At 46.0% G+C, this 16,622-nt stretch overlaps 1 long non-coding RNA gene across 1 annotated transcript; it reads right to left on the reverse strand.

Moving 5' to 3' along the window:
- Positions 1–19: 19 nt before the first annotated feature.
- On the reverse strand, positions 20–13,909 carry LOC116216709. Its single transcript, XR_004160018.1, has 2 exons — positions 7,388–13,909; positions 20–3,153 (listed from the first exon to the last, which is right to left on the reverse strand). It is a non-coding gene; the product is annotated as an uncharacterized LOC116216709 (long non-coding RNA).
- Positions 13,910–16,622: the final 2,713 nt, after the last annotated feature.

Genomic DNA, 16,622 nt, shown 5'->3' on the forward strand with positions numbered 1-16,622 from the left:
GTCAGTGGGCTCTTTTTTCTTTTTTTCCCTAGCTGTGTGCTGGCCCCCAGTGGCACTTGCTGCCATCCCAGCCAGTGCATCACACACAGAGTTTGTGATGGAGAAGACCTGGAGCCCAGGCAGAAAGCTGCTGAGGCCACCACGGCTGCTGGGCACATCCTGCAGGGGGTGATACCTGGGCGGGTGTGGTGGGTGCCTGGGAGGTGCCTTGTGCTCTCTGGGTGAAGCCCTTGGCAAGAAGCTTCCCAAAGCCTTGGAATTCAAACTCCTCCCCACTCCAACAGGCGCCTTCTTGGCCAGTGCAGGACCTGACCCGTTCCTTGGGGAATCAGTATCTCCATTTCTCCTGTGACCAGGATGGGTCAGATACACTGAGCCTCAGCACTGCCACCTCTAATGCCCGTGTGTGCTTTGCAGTGGGGACTGAGGAGCCTGGAGGAGCCAGGCACTGCAGCCTGCACCCAGCTCTTGTGGACGCTACTGAAAGCTTGGAGATGTGAAAACAGAACCTTCTGAAATCAAAAACAGGCACACCTCTAAATGGAGCTTATAGGCTGTCCTTTGCAATGCTGCTTCCCCAGTCCTCAGACATAAAGCAACATCTGCAGCACTCTTACTCTGCTGCCAAATGGTTACGTTAGGGATACGTTCGGCAGCCCTGCATATTTTAAGGTTGAGCACAGCGATGTGCTGAGAGCCCCAAACACCCCCTGGATTTATGGGAGCGTTGCCTCTCAGCACATTATCTCACAGAATTCTGCAGACAGTTTCCCCGGTGGGACCACTTGCTTCTGGAAGGTTTGCAAATCTATATCTTAATTTGATAGAGGCTGCTAGCAGTACAGCTTTGACACCCCTACATCATCCCTCTTCTTAAGCCGCAAGCTGCATCTCGGAGACGCTTATAAGCTTTTCTAAACATAGTTAGAAAAAGAAAGAATCCGATTATATAGCATTTGTTAGACCATGAGGATCTCTTAAAATCTTCAGGGTTTTGAGTCGCGCAAAGAAGATCGTTACCGCTGTAATTTCTACATCTTGTATTCTTAGAAATGGGAAACCAAGACGTGGTACGGCTCCACGTGTCTGCAGCAGCATCTGCTGCTGGCTGTGTTCCATGGAGAGACCGACATGCACCGGCGGGAGCTGAGCAACACAACTAACAACTTGTCCTCAGGTCTGCAATTTGTAATCTGCTCACATCCTTGCAGAATCATAACCCACAAATACCAGCAAACCTACTGGCTCCTCAGATTGCTTGTTTTCTGCTGTCAGTAAAGCTGCTAAATGGAAAGAGACAGCCAGGAATATTTTATTGTAATTATTTACAATGCAACTCTCTGAGCAGCTTCCATCGGTGGTGCTCACAATTTGTGACTTATCTGCATCCCGTGTGAGACATTTGCACAGACCCCTGGTGCAAGTCCCATGAATACCTGCAGTACACACGAGCACTGTGCACGTGCATGTACCTGCTGGTTACAGGGTCTGCCCTGGTCTCTGCAGGCTCACCAGGGCTGCGTGGTACCTCTGTGTGATGGAAGCTAGCAGCATATAGTTTTGGAACTACTCGAGCTCCTAAATGATCTGTGCAACGCTCCTTCCCCATTGGAAAAGTGCATGTGTGTTGCACGGTAAGTGAATTCTCTGCCTGGTGTTTTAGCAAGGTATTAGAAGTACTGAGAATATTATTACTGTAACAAAGTAGGCACGCAATAGCATTAGCACACAGCCAAAGAATAAAGTGCTTGCCAATGTGATAACATTATGGAAAAATTCTCTATAGAGCCAACCAAGGAGATGGAACCAGTTTGGATATGGCTGCTGCAGTTGCTATTCTTGTAGACATTTTTGATTAGTGCAAATCTTCTGGAAGTGTCAGTGCACTTGAATGGTTCCAGGTTAAGAGTGGCAGGAGCGATTTGAGGTCAGGAAGCCTTACCTTACAATGGAAAACCAAACAAGCTCAATCTGTTCCATTTACATAATGAAAGAGCTTGCTTCATCTCTGCTTAAGTACTTGTGGGGGAGAAGATTTCTGACAGCAGAACGGCTCTTAAATTGATCAGGCAAAGGTACAATGAGGTCCAGTGCCTGGGAGCAGCAGGCAGGAAAGCCTGGAGCGGAAAGAAGGCAAATCAAACCATCGTATCACGAGCAAAGTGATGTGGATTATTTGAAATCATCCCTGAAGATAGGATGCACTTCTGAGTCTCCCTGCTGCAGGGGGATTTCACAGCCCGCCAGCAGACTGAGCACCAACTTCTGAGTGTACTGCCAGCAGGAAAAAGGTTTACAGGATATCAAGTACCGAAAGATGAAGTCACTCAGTCACTCATTTAGCTTAAATCAACGCTAAATTCATTATGCATATATTGTAGAGTGACTTTGTGTACATTGCTTCAGACTTCATGGTGTTTATTGCCTTCAAATCCATAGGGGCATCTGGCACAGGCTCTGAACTGACACCACGTGTTGCCAAACAGCCTATGGATGCATGTGAGGAGAGCCAAGTGGTAAAAACAGGGTTAGATCAGTTTAACATAATTTTTGTCAGAAGAGTCATCACTGTCTGTAAAGACGATATATATGCATTATTAACAGGCAGTATTTGTGTACAAACCCTCCAACCTATGCATGTGTGCATAACTATATAGGTGTATTTTGCATGTAACACATCTGTTTACATGCATAAAATCATGCACTGAGTGTTCTGCCAAAGTCCCATCTGTTCCCATAACACCACCTCGCTGCTGACCCCATTCCATGCCCAAGTAGAGGGGGCTGCACACGGGGCTCTGGGGCTGCCCAGCATGGGGCAGGACACCCCGGACCCCCAGGTGGAGCGGGGCCCTGGGGCTGCCCCCCATCCCTGCCCAGCTGAGGCAATGACTATAGCCTCCTGCTGCACCCAAGGCTTTTTCTGTGAGTTTTCTTCTTTATAACCGCAGCCACTCAAATAACACGGATTTAAAAGTATTTTATTTGCTTTAGTGGAGCTGTTGGGGCGTAACAACATTTAAAATTTCCTTTTGTTTTTGCTCTTGGTGAAATCTGAATTTAAAGGCTTAATCATCTTCTGTTTATTTATTTGTTTACTTGTTTATTTATTTACTCGGTTTCCTTCTTGCCTCCCTCCAGCCCTTCGGGTTTCTGTGGAAAAACAGAGATAAGTTAATCTGAGCAAAACACGGTAATACTTGAAAAGTCCTCCCTGTCAAATCACAGGGAATGACATCTACTTTTCATCCACATTCCCCGTTGGCTCTGATTGCAGGCTCTGTCGGGCAGGATGTGCTGGGGAGCATTTCTTGTCCTCACACACTTGGCTGCATTTCCCCAGCGATGACCAACAGCAGAACCCAACGACACCAGCAGGTGCTGCATCTCCAGCAGTGGTGCTGATCAAAGGCACGGCAAAGTGCTCCCTTGAAAAACCAGTGGGATGTGCTTTGCTCAAGGGCCTATAAAACCCTCACTGTAATGTTCGTACCCACCTCTAGTTTCAAAGATTGATATATCTTTTTGACTTTCCTTTACACTGTTTCTGACGTCTGCTTCAGCATTGCATTCAGTTTATCATATCACGGGATCATAGAAGGTCCTGAGTCAGAAGGGGTCCACAAGGATCACACAGCACCACCCAAACCCTATGTCAGAGCTATCGGCTGCCATGAGGATCTGTAGGGCCACCTTGAGATCTAGATCTGCCATGAGGATCTGTAGGGTGCCATGAAAAGCTGTAGGACTGCCATGAAGAGATGTAGGGTGCCATGAAGGGCTGTAGGGTGCCATATGAAGATGTAAGGTGCCATGAGGAGCTGTACGGCTGCCATGAAGAACTATGGGCTACCATGAAGCCTCACCTCAGCCTCCTCTGCTCTGGGCTGAACAAACTAAGAGCTCAGTCGCTGCTCATACGCCTTGCTCTCTTGCCCTTCACTATTTTCATAGCTCTCTTTTGGATGCTCTCTCATAGCTTTACATCCTTATGCCATGCCCAAAACTGCACTCCATGCTCAAGGTGAAGCCATACAAGCACAGAGTATCATTAGATCATAGAATCACCAAATAGTTTGAGTCGGAAGGGGCCTTTCAAGGCCCTCTGGTCCCATTCCCTGCAATGCACAGGGACACCCACAGTTCCATCCATGCTCACAGCCCATTTCCTGACCATGGCTGCTGTCTGCAGGGATGGGGCAGCACCGCCTCTCTGGAGCTAATACACTGAGCTAAGATTTTTCCTCCACAAAACTGTATTTTATAAAGCTGTACAGCTGTACCGACCTTATGTTTTCGGTGGGTTTTTTTTCCATGACATATTTATTTCTACTTTTATTTTTGAACAATAGATAACTTCATAGCATTATTTGTCATGTGTTAAAATATTTATAGCCCACCATGTGAAAAGAAGTCAAGTGATTATTTTTCTCAGGAAATTAGAATGCTGGCTGGAAACCTGAAACATTTTGGGTTTTGCAGATAAATAAAACACTCTTTTCCAGGGCTGCTCCTGGAAATGCTGTGCAGCAGCTGGGTGTTATTTTTAAAGCTGAAAGCACTCAACTTCCCAAGCCCATACTCCAGGTAGGAAGAGGGAGGAATTATTTTAGACATTCTGCCACAGACTGAACAGAAAGAAGCTCACCATCAATTATCAGAAATAGGGAGAGAAATACAGAATAGAAAAGAAGGAATGTTTGAGTGTTAATAAAAAGAGCAAGCTAAAAAAATGCAGCAAAAAGGAGATTTGGGGATCTTCCTTGTACAGCGGTGATTCTGCTGTTCTATTGCTACTGGTCTGTAAGTGCAGAGGCACAGCTCTGCCCTGGGGGGGAAAAGCAGCTTCAGGTTGGGACGAAGCCAACCAGGTCTGCACTAAGCAGGGTTGGAAAGCAAGCAGGTTTGAATGATCGGAGAACAGACAGATGGTTTCTAAAGCACTGCCGATCAAAATATCAGCCATGAATTTCTGGCCCTCTGAACCTGACCTTCAGACCAGTACTGTATTTCTGACCCAGATCTGCCCAGAACCCAGCAAAATAAGGTTATACCTCCTGCCTCATCATTCAGAATAGTAATTAACAGTAGTGCTCTGATCTCTTTTCAACTATTTTAATGAGGAAATGCCAAAGTAGGTGTGAACTATGGAATCTCTGATGGGAACCACCTGGCAAAGGTCACCTTTAAATTGAAGCACAAACCTGTTCCTTTGGGTTAAGTTGCTGCTTTGGTCATACTGCAGAAGTGGCTTCCTTTCTAGCCTGAAACTACCAAAACCAATATAAATCTGTGGCATCTTGGAGGCACAACAAGATAAACTGTTGTTGATCTATGTGATAAAGAAGCGTTCTTGCTTTCTGTTGTTGCTGCTGTACCTTGACTTGTGGGAAGCAGCATGGCTCAGGTCTGCCTATGGCTGCTATCATTGTTTTGTGTTCCTGCTTCTGTTTGTGTGAAGTTGGAACACCCGGGCAGCTGGCTGTGTTCCCCAGGACTCACCTCCTTTCTCTTGGTGAGTCTGAACAGCTCTCTTCTATCTTTTATAACATAGAATTGTGAAGATTTATGGCCTCGCTGTGTGTGCTGCTTTCTTTGTTCCCCTTTCCTTTCACTCTTGGCTCTCCCTGGTGGAAGTGCCCAGCCAGCTGAAGGCTTGTCCATTATTCCTTACCATCCTGCACTTTTAATTGCTATCTCTACTTCTTACCAATGCTGGAAGCTAATAACCTCAGTCCATGAGGTTTTGTATTCTAGCCAAAATAAGCCCTGAAGGCAGCAGACTCTTACTGGGACACACAACCTGCGTGGAGCTGCTGCTCATGTTGTGTCCTCCATAGGGCAGGTGTCTGCTGGCCAGCTGCATCTGCTTCTGATGGCAACATGTGCTGCAGTATGAGGCTTGGCCACCATGCTAAGGCACCACAGCACTGACTGGGCCAGATAAGGCTGGGTGAAATCAAAGCTGCTTTGAGCTAACTTTGTCTCGGCTATGCAGTGTTAAATACTGTACTGAGGTGATGCAAACAAGGGGCCATGTGGGAAGCCCATACACCATGAGAAGCAGAGGGCGAAGGGGGTAACTGGAGTATCTGCTGAGGAGGGCTCAGAGTCCTCACTGCCCTTGCTACCAGAGAGCAGTGTTAGGCTCCATGCCTCACTGTGCCTAACCCCAGGTGCCGAGCAGAGATGCTCTGATGATGACTTGTCACCAGCAGCAACTGAATCTGTTGGTTCACAGCCTTGCCTGCTGTGCAGTTTGCATGTCTACGTCATCCCAAAGAGAGCTCTGGCCATAGGGGTAGAGTCATAAGATGTGAGACTCCCAGAGAGTACAAGTGGGATCTAGGAACTCTCCTTTAAAAGGTGGAGCAGTCATGGAAACAAGTATTGGAGCCCTTCAGCCTCTGCTGCAATGAATGCTTCCCTGCAGAGCTGTCTGCTTGTGCTCCTGAGAACAAGTGCTATTGTCTGTTCTGCCTCTGCTAAGCTCAGACAGAGCCAGCTGCTCCCAGCTCTGCCCAGGGCTGACACCTCTCTCCATCACTGCATTTCTCCATGATGTGACTCTAAGCAGCTCCCTGCCAGCCTCCCTAAGTGAGCTGAGCCTCTCAGCAGCAAGACTTGCTGAAGTAGATGGTGACTTCTGTGCAGATTCTCAGGGTGTCATCTCTATATATTTCCTATTTTTAGTGTTTCCTATTTTTAAAGAAGTTATAAGTCAGTGCCCAGAAAGCGCACCCTATTTTAATTGAAAGATTACTTGTGATCATTGTGATTTGAACAATTTAAACTAACTCACAAATTAAGTAATACTGACAGCTCTCTGGCTGATAAACTTCTATTGCCCTTTGCTTGACATGCCCGTATTTGAGCTAAGGATATAATTTTTAACCAAATGGAGGCCTGGAGGATCACTTCTGAACATCTCATGACCTTTCCTTGTTTGCAGCATTCAACAGAGCCCCACATCTGCCACAGATTGGCAGAGGGATGGCTGAAAGCAGAGCTCTGTGCACCCGCCTGGCTTACTGACACTTTAAGTGACTTTGTCTGCAAAGGTTACACAGTTAATATAGCTGAACAGGACAGAAAATGTCAGTGCAATAATCTCTGTAATGGAACAAAGTCTGCACTGCTGCATTGCACAGCATTTCTGGCTGAGGGTATGGAATTTGTTCCCATGAAAGGACATGAAGCCAGCAGCACGTGCCACTTGTCACTAATTAACAGCTGCCTTCTAGTCCAGCAGAGCTCTAGATCAGCAGATCCTGTTGAAAGGAAGCTGTAGTTGGGGTTGTTGAAAGAGAAAGCAACAAAGCTGGGCAGCATGAGGGGTAATTGTGGCATTTCAAAGACTACCCCGAGAGCACCCAGGTTTACATACCTGCAGACCAGAACCTTTTTTTCATCCATCCCTTCTGTCTCCTGGAACACACAGGCAGCCCTGCTGGTGCCAATCCTTTGGGGCCCTGAACATCAGAATGGCACAGAGCCTCCATGAAGTTCCTTGGGAGGACAAGAGAGAAAGGTTGGATCCTATGTGGCTGGTGTGTGGATGGGGTACCCAGATGCAGTGCCATCGATTTCCAAGCTCAGCACAGACCTCGAAACGTTTTCACACTGATAATTCGACAGGCTGCTTGGAGTGGGGGAGGAGCTTTTTTGGCAGAGCAGCTGAATGGCAGCCAAGGAAAGGTACAAGGCAATCTGAACAGTGTTCATCATGAACATTTTTGCAGTACTCCTCTCTAATAACTGGGGCGGACTCACATTTGCTCTTTTAAACATCTGTCACACAAATCTAATCTGAAAGTTTGGGCTTCTGGCTTTCATGCCAGCGATATCAAATGGAGCTGAATGCTAAAAATGAACTTCAGTATCCAGAACAAGCCCAAGAAAGTTCGTAATGCAAAAAGAAGTTCAGGATACCTGTGCTAGTGCTGGTACACAGGCATGCCCACTTCACAGCACACTTTGGTGTTTTACTGACGCAAACCCTAATTCTCTAGCGACAAAACTCAGCAGATGTGGTTACCATGCTTCAAGCTAGCACATCCTTATGGATGAAAATGAGCCAAGGTAATGCGGAAATGCAAATTGCTCTTCTGACCTTTGTAACCTTTCTTATACTTTGAGAAAATTATTTAGTCAAAACTGATTTATTTCCAAGAAAATATTAAAGCTTTACAGTTATTATTTTACGTGCTGGACAAAGAGTGTCAATTAGAAAGACTGCTGCCACTGTTCCAACAAGATGTGGATATGCAGTATTTACCACAAAAATCCAACTTTTCAGCAACTCTTCTTAAACTGAATAAGCAAAATGCTAATAGGAGCTTGTTCACCTGAAAACCCTTCATCTGCATCAATGGAGTGGCTGGCAAATAAGTTAGGGCCTTAGACAGGACCTGACCGTCAGTGTTCCGGTGCCTCTGTCCCTTCAGGCTGCCCTGGTAGCCATGACAAAGGCAAGGGAACTTGCAAACGCTTCCCTTGTTCTTTCCTGATTTTCTTTCTGCTGGGTTTCCTCTGTTCCTTCTCCCTCCCCTCATACATGTCCCGTTCATCCTTGTTATTTTCAGCAGAGCTGGCTGAAATCTTTCTTTGCTGCAGATTCAGTGTTTGCTCCCAGGTTATTTCTGATCTGTTCTTCATTTCTTCAAATGCGTTTTGCTGCCTCATGTTGGAAAGGATGCCAGAGGACATGTGGGCTGTGTTTCTAGACAAGAATAATCTTATTTTTACAGGACTCTCGCTTTAAAACTCTCACATTACATTTCTGATACTCTTAGTTTTAATATCTGCTTTTGGTTTTAATACTTGAATAATCTATGGATAGAATCCATTGCAGTTGAAGGCAAAAGTCAGATTTCCAACACGAGCTAATGGCCTGGACAAGTGGTTAGCTACTTATATCTTAAAAGCTGATAAATTTGGCAATTTAATACTGGCTTCCCATGCTGTGGGCAATACAGAATGGTGCTATAATCTATCTGATATGTCACAGGGTAGCAACTCTTTCTCTTTTTTTTTCTTCACAGAAAGCTAATCCTTGACAGCATCAAATTGGAAGTCCCTGGGCTTGCAAGTGAATGTGGGTATTTTCATCAGACATTCACATTTTCTTCAGTAACTGTGAAATTAAAAGCACTTCTAAAAATCCATCAAGAACACTTTGGAGTCATGGGGAATATCCAGTTTGGTCTGCTAGAATTACTGGATGAAAGAGACAGTGGAAAATAATAGTTGGCCGGACTGGTCTCAGGAAAACATGGCTGAAATGAGTAAAACCATTATGAAAACCAATTTACCCTAGAAACCTGTACCTACATAGGCTTTTCTTATTGTTATTTCTGGACTCAGAGCTCTGTGTGATTAATGGATCTAACAGTGTAAGTTAGACCTGAAATATCTGTTTGAAAATATTCTGTTAAATGCTGTTGCTCATTTACATACTGTCTGCCTGTTAATAGAGTCACAGGAGAGGAAGAATGCTGCAGAACTGTCTTATCTGCACAAATAACACCTTGCATTTTGGAAACAGAATGATCTGCTTTGGAGGCCTCTGCTGCAGCATTAGGTGACCACAGAGGACGCTGCTTTCAAAAGCAACAAGGCTCAGCCTCCTGCCAGAGCTCTGCTCTGTAGCACTCACATTTAGTGCTGGACAAACCAAGCTATGGTGTGTTTCCTGTGGTGCTGTACACCTCTGAGCTCCAGCAAGGAGAATTTAAAAAGAAATAGAGCAAAAGACAAGGATGGATTTAATGAAGGTTTTTGCTGAGCAAAGTCTATGGCACGAGGGCCAAACTGATGGGGAAGGAATGGAGCGGTTTGCACGAGGCAGGCACTGTGCTGCTGCACTGCTTCACCCCAGTAATGCTGTGCAGTAGATTCTGCTGAAACTCAGATGTTGGCGAGTTCTGTTCTGGCTTCCTGCACAAAAACAAATGTGCTACTGTCAAGTGAGCCTGGAATGTAATTCTGCTGCCCTGCCATCCGTTTGTGGTACCTTCTCACATTTGTGCTAATGAGAGTTCTTTTCCAGAACTCCAGAAAAAGAAAACAACCCAGCAAAAATCTCCACCAAACCCTCACTTGGATGATGTTTGCTCTGTGAAATAAACATTTATTTGTGCTTTGGAAAGCTTCCTATTTCTTTGTGCTTTTTGCTTTTCAAAGCAAAATTTTTCAGTGAATGGGGCTGTGATCCGATTCTGGCTGCAGAAAGTAAACAGTGCTTCTGTGCTGTGAAGACCAGGAGGCACTGGGAGCTTCTAAGGACGCTTCTTTTCCCAAGAGACCCCCACTGCTGTTCCCATCTCAGCCTCTTCCCAAGGATGAGATTCCCCACCCTTCTCTCAGGCACAGAACTCGCTGCATCATGCCCTCAGCTCCCCATCAGCCCCGAGCTGAGCGTTGGTGTCCCCTGTGGCTGTGATGCTCTTTGCTTACAGTCATCAAGGCTGGGAAAGACCTCGAGAATCCCCAAGCATCAATCCTAAGCGTTTCCCTTCTCCATTTCTCAGCCCAGGACTTTCTGGCATCTCAGCTCGGCAGAGTGGAAGCAGCAACGATCTGAGAAAAATAAAGTATATTGTGCAGTCAGAGCTTAGGGAGGAAAAGAAAAATCAGATGAGGCTTCCTGGAGCTCCACAATCTCTTGAAAATAAATGAACAGATTGCCATGAATGAATAAACTGCTTAAGACACTAATTCACATTCAGGAGGCCGCGGAGCTGAGGGTACCAGTGAAGATGACAGAAACATTTCTCTCTGATTGTTCCTGCATCGTGCCGTCTCGTTGCTGAAGGTAGCAAACAGAAGGTAGCCGTGCTTTGCACACAAACCGCTCGGCACAGATGGCTCCGGGTGCGTCTGTCGGCTGCGAGCTCAGAGCACATTGCTGCCCACGGGAGCTGCAGCACTGGCTCAGGAGAGGAAAAATGGGGGAATTCAGTCAGTAGCAGCCACAGGGCGATGAATCTCACGGCCTGCGGGTGAGTGCTCAGGCACTGCGCGTGCCGTGGTGGCAGTGGCAGAAGGGATCGATGCCCTGTGCCTGTCTCAGCACGGGGCTCTGCCACACTGAGCCCTGAGGGGTCCCACTGCCTGTCCCCAGCTGGATAAATGCAGCACAGCAAGGTCAGACTGTCACAGAATCATGAATTCATTCAGGTTGGAGAAGAGCAGTTCTAAGCTGTTCCTTATTTGATCTGGTGCAGCTCCGGAAATTGGGTAGTTTGATAGAGCTGGGTTTTTTAGATAAGCCATCTTTATTAGCATTTCCAAGTGGTGTTTTGGTAGATTCCCTGAGATGTCAAAATGGACAGACTGCAAAAATCCGTGCAAAAGCAATAACTTGTTATGGAAATCCTTGAGTTAAGCTGCATTCAGCAGAGCAATTTATGAATATGCAGTTCAGGCTGTACCTACTGCACACATAGGTTACCATTGCTTTTAGCTTTCACATGCAGACAGTCTCACTCAGCAGAATAGCATTCTAACATCCAGAAATGACTAGCTCTTACCATCTAACAACAGATGAAGTCAAATTTTTTTGCAACAGCTAACACTTCTATTTGCTTAGGGATAGTTAAGGAGAGATGCTCCTTGGTGCATTTAGTAGAGAATGCTGATCACACACCAACTAAAGGCATCTGTGTGTGATGGCTCCCAACGCCGCACAGCTGACACTGATGGGAGCTCAGGCTCTGACACAGGAGATGCTCACCTTGCTGTCTGTATAAAACTGACCTTCCAGAGCAGTCCTGTCTTGCAAGGAATCATCAAACAGGTAGGCTGAGGGTAAATGCATGGTAACAAGCATGGAGATGCTCAGGTGCCTGCTGTGCACAACCACAGCTTGAGGCTCAGTCAAGTTTGCCAAACTACTGAACTGAGATTTGTGAGACAAGTAAGAGTGCTGTAACCAAAGCAGAGCTATCAGTTACTGCCTGCAGAGATGAATAATGCATGGCTGGTGGTCTGCAGCCTGTGGGGCTGCCTTGTCCTCGTCCTGATGCCAGCAGCCTTGTGTTGCTGCCTAAAAATACCTGTCTTATGGTGTGGGTTCTTCAGGCTTGTTACTACTTGTTCTTTTGGACTGGATTTTGTTATTTACATAGAAAATATAAATTACTTATTCCTGTGGCTTTTGCTATGTTTCCCAATGGCAGAATGATAGCCTTGCTTTGTTTTGACTGGGAGATGTGTGGTTTCATGTCCAGAGTGGGGCACTACAGAATCTGCAGAGGTTTGATACTACAAAATAGTTGCAGTCCTGGTTCAGGCACAAAGCTCGTTAGAGCCTGCATTTAGCCCTGCAGGCACAGGAGTGTGCCCACATGTGGAGGCGTGGGTTGTGGTTGGGCCATGTGGTCACGAGGGAGGAATTCAGTCCCGGGGAAACTCTGAAATGCTTTTGAGTTGGGCAAAAGCAGTTCCTTCTCTCTAGGCTCTGCAGCTGAGTTATTCTAAATTGGACCAGGTGGAAACCATTTCTCTTCAGCTGAAAAGTCATTGCAGCCAACAGCAGTGAAAAATCTTCTGAGCAAGGATCAAGAACTGCTGCAAATTATCATTGCTCCTGTTACGAACAAAATATGTGATGCCATGCCCCAATCATGAGAGTGATCTGATAGGGATAGGCCTCCCGGAGTTGAGGATTCTGCCGAAGGGCAAAAGAACGTAGCAGAAATAATATCCCCCTAAAAATGGGGGCAAAGCATTGCATGGACGTTCAGTGCTCCTGCAGGAGGAAATAGGAAGAAAATCCAGCAGGAGAGACATCACCTAAGAGGTTTTCTCCTTGCCAGTGGAATGCTGAGCACGTATTAAATACTGAGAGAGGTTTGGTGGGTGCTTGGATGCAGGTAACTAAGAAACAGTGTGAAAAATAGTTTGAAAGGGTCGTTCTTCCTGTAGCTTTTATTTTCAGCTTTCAGCAGTCAGTGGTATGGGAGTTTCTTGGCTATTGGATTTAATAGTCATCAGTGGACCAATCCTCCTCAAATCTCCCTGAATCACTTTTGAAACCAGTAATACCTTGGTGTTACCTGGTGCTGGTAAGTTGCATATATTTTATTATCTGCTAGATGAAAATGCCTCTCACTTGTGTTAAGTTTCTTAAAAGGTCCTTCTTCTATTCACTCTCCTTGAGAGTGGAAGGCTGTGTGTATAACTGGAGTAGAGAGGTCACTGAAGAGTGGGAGAGCAAAGAAAAAGCACGGTCCCAAAGGAGGTGGTGGGTGGAAGTCTTCCGTTTTCCTTAAATTGAGTGCATGTGAAGCTTTCCAGCTCAACCCTGGAGGATATCCAAGCAGTACAGCTGCTATTTTTGTTAAACTGTTTTCTTGAACAGCTGCCTACTTGTGAGAGTCCCTCTGCATTTATTTTCTGTCTCGATATTCCTCTGGTAATAGAATATAGTCATTTAGACTTGAATAGAAAAGGAATTAAAAGCCTGGAGTATACACAGGTATGGGTTTTTTCAGTACTTTTCAGTTATTACTGAGGGTAGTTGAATTTAACTCCTAATTACATGGGAGAATTTTGCAGACTAAGCAACGCTGATGCTTTAAAGTAAATTCCTATCTGGCAGTTCAGACTTCAAAGTTCTGCAGCCTTGTGTAGGGGCACAGAAGATCTTCAGTGTCTGTGTCTTTATCAGACTAGTTTTACTTGAATTTCAGTGTGCTCTTTTGCAGCCAGGGTGTTAATATTTCTATGTACCTAACTATCACAGTGAATGTTGTGTAAGAACATTAAATGTCACTTTCAAGCCTTTATATGATATCTGAGGTTCTGTTCATTACTGCAAGATCAACACGCATAATAAATCAATAAAATTCAGGGCTTACGTAGCACTTACAGGAACAGTCTGATTCTTGGTATCAAAGATGCAATTATTCTTGGTTTGCCAGTTTGAAACTTCCATAGACTCCAAAGAACAGGCAGCCCAAGTCTGATCCAAGCACAACACTTGTTCCACTGGAGCTTCTGTGGGGAAGGAGGGCTGTGTTTCATGGTGCAGGAAGCCATGCATCATCCGTTCTCCCAGTGCCTTTTCTCAAATTTCTTATGCACTCCAATCCCATTCGCTTAAATAACACAAAATTTCACTGCAGTCAACAAAAATGGAGTGTGCTCTGTTCTGTTTGCACACCTGGTAGACAGGAGTTGAGCTGAACCTGGCTCTTCCACCATCACGCTTGGTGCAGCCTTGCGTGCTGCTGCTCTCTGACCTGAAAGCAAAAAGACCCCATCCGTTTTCCAACCAGCACAGCTCATTTATGTGGCCATTCAGGAGGCATTCTCATAAGCCAGTCTCGATCACTGCTAAAATCAAGATAAGTAGCACTTAGCTTCCTTCTGAGCAGTTCTGCTCTCAGTTGGAAGGTCAGGCTTGTTTGGCAGGACTTGCTCTTAACAAATCTTCTTTAGTTGCTACTTATCCTGTTATTTCCTGCAGTTTGCAAACTTGTTTGAGTTTTGCTTCTCTATTTCTTACGTCTGAATTTAAGATGATAGCTCTGTAATTATATTTACATCTATTACTATTTTTTTTCCTTAAGATTTGCATGTGTTATTAATGGAATCTTTCACACAAATGAACGTATAGCAGCTTGTAATTATTGGTCTGGGAAGGTATCCATTAAATCCATCTGTTGGGTGCATTATTTCCACATTTAGCAGAAGCAGGCCCTTGCAGTACTGCTCAACCAGGAACACAGAGCAAACTGTTTCACTATATGGCCCCATGAGGAGAACAAGGTGTAGCTGAGGGCAGGATGCAGCCCACGGTTTATGATCCAGTGATCTCATCTGACCACACAAGTGGTCTGACAAGTGGTGACGTGATCAACTATTCAAATATGGATGAGGGTTTTTTCACTCTCGCTCCCAGCTAGCTAAGTGCTGAGCTTAAGCAGATCGCTCTGTCATGCCATTTGGAACTGCATGTTATTTTCTCACTTTCTCTTGAGTAATTTCTCATACGTTTCCTGCTTACCTTTGAATAGAATAGCAGCTACTTTGGTCATCCATCAAAGCGGAGCTTGGTGACAGGAAGTTTTACAGTAATACCAGCTGATTCCTGGGCAGAATAGGCATCAGCACTCTGCAAAGATAGAGTTGTCAGCACAGATCAAAAACCTTGGCAAAACGAAGTGATCCTTTCTTCTGCTGTCAAAGTCAGAATTAAGAAGACAGCAGGAGGGATGTAATGGTATAAATAGCATGCAGACACAGCGATGTAATATTTGGGATATTTCACGCCTTAAAGGTCAGGAGTCTGATGTTGCCACCAGAACACCTGTGAAACTGGGGCATTGATTAGTTATTAATTGCTTTGTTAATTTTACTTACTTGAATCACAGCATGGCCTGGGTTGCAAAGGCCCACAGTGCTCATCCAGTCCCATCCCCCTGCTGTGTGCAAGTTGCCAACCAGCAGCCCAGGCTGCCCAGAGCCACATCCAGCCTGGCCTTGAGTGCCTGCAGGGATGGGGCATCCACAGCCTCCTTGGGCAACCTGTTCCACTGCCTCACCACCCTCTGGCTGAAAAACTTCTTCCTCATATCCAACTAAACCTCCCCTGTCTCACTTTAAAACCATTCCCCCTTGTCCTATCACCATCCACCCTCACAAACAGCCATTCCCCCTCCTGTTTATCCGCTCCCTTCAAGTATTGGAAGGTCACAATGAGATCTCTCTGTAGCCTTCTCTTCTCCCAGTTCCCTCAACATTTCTTCATAAGAGAAAACTTTGAACGTCAAGCTCAAGCATGGAGGAAACCTCCCTTTAGTCAGGAAAGAGGACGTGCGTGAGCACCTAGGCAGTACTAAGATCCACAAGTCCATGGGACCTGATGGGGTGCATCCACGTGTGCTGAGGGAGCTGGCGGAGGTCATTGCCGAACCGCCCTCCATCATTTTTGAGAGGTCTTGGATAACAGGGGAGGTCCCTGAAGACTGGAGGATAGCCAATGTCACTCCGGTCTTCAAAAAGGGCAAGAAGGAAGATCCGGGTAATTATAGGCCTGTCAGCCTCACCTCCGTCCCTGGAAAGGTGATGGAACAGCTTGTGCTGGATACCATCTCCAGACAACTGTGAGAAAAGGAGGTTATCAGGAGTAGTCAGCATGGGTTCACCAAGGGGAGGTCGTGCTCGACCAACCTGGTGGCCTTCTATGATGCTGTCACGTGCTGGGTGGATGGGGGAAGAGCGGTAGATGTAATCTACCTTGATTTTAGAAAGGCGTTTGATACTGTCTCCCACGACATCCTTATAACAAAGCTGAGGAAGTGTGGGATAGACGAGTGGACAGTGAGGAGGGTTGAGAACTGGCTGACTGGCAGAGCGCAGAGGGTCGTCGTTGGTGGTGCAGAGTCTGGCTGGAGACCTGTAACCAGTGGTGGCCCCCAGGGGTCTGTGCTGGGTCCGGTCTTGTTCAACATCTTCATCAATGACCTTGATGAGGGGATAGTGGCCACCCTCAGCAAGTTTGCTGATGATACGAAGTTGGGGAGGATTGGCTGACACGCCTGAAGGCTGTGCTGCCATTCAGCGAGACCTGGACAGGCTGGAGAGCTGGGCAGTAAGAAACCAGATGAGGT

This window comes from Meleagris gallopavo, chromosome 5 (assembly GCF_000146605.3).
Source record: "Meleagris gallopavo isolate NT-WF06-2002-E0010 breed Aviagen turkey brand Nicholas breeding stock chromosome 5, Turkey_5.1, whole genome shotgun sequence".
NCBI lineage: Eukaryota > Metazoa > Chordata > Aves > Galliformes > Phasianidae > Meleagris > Meleagris gallopavo.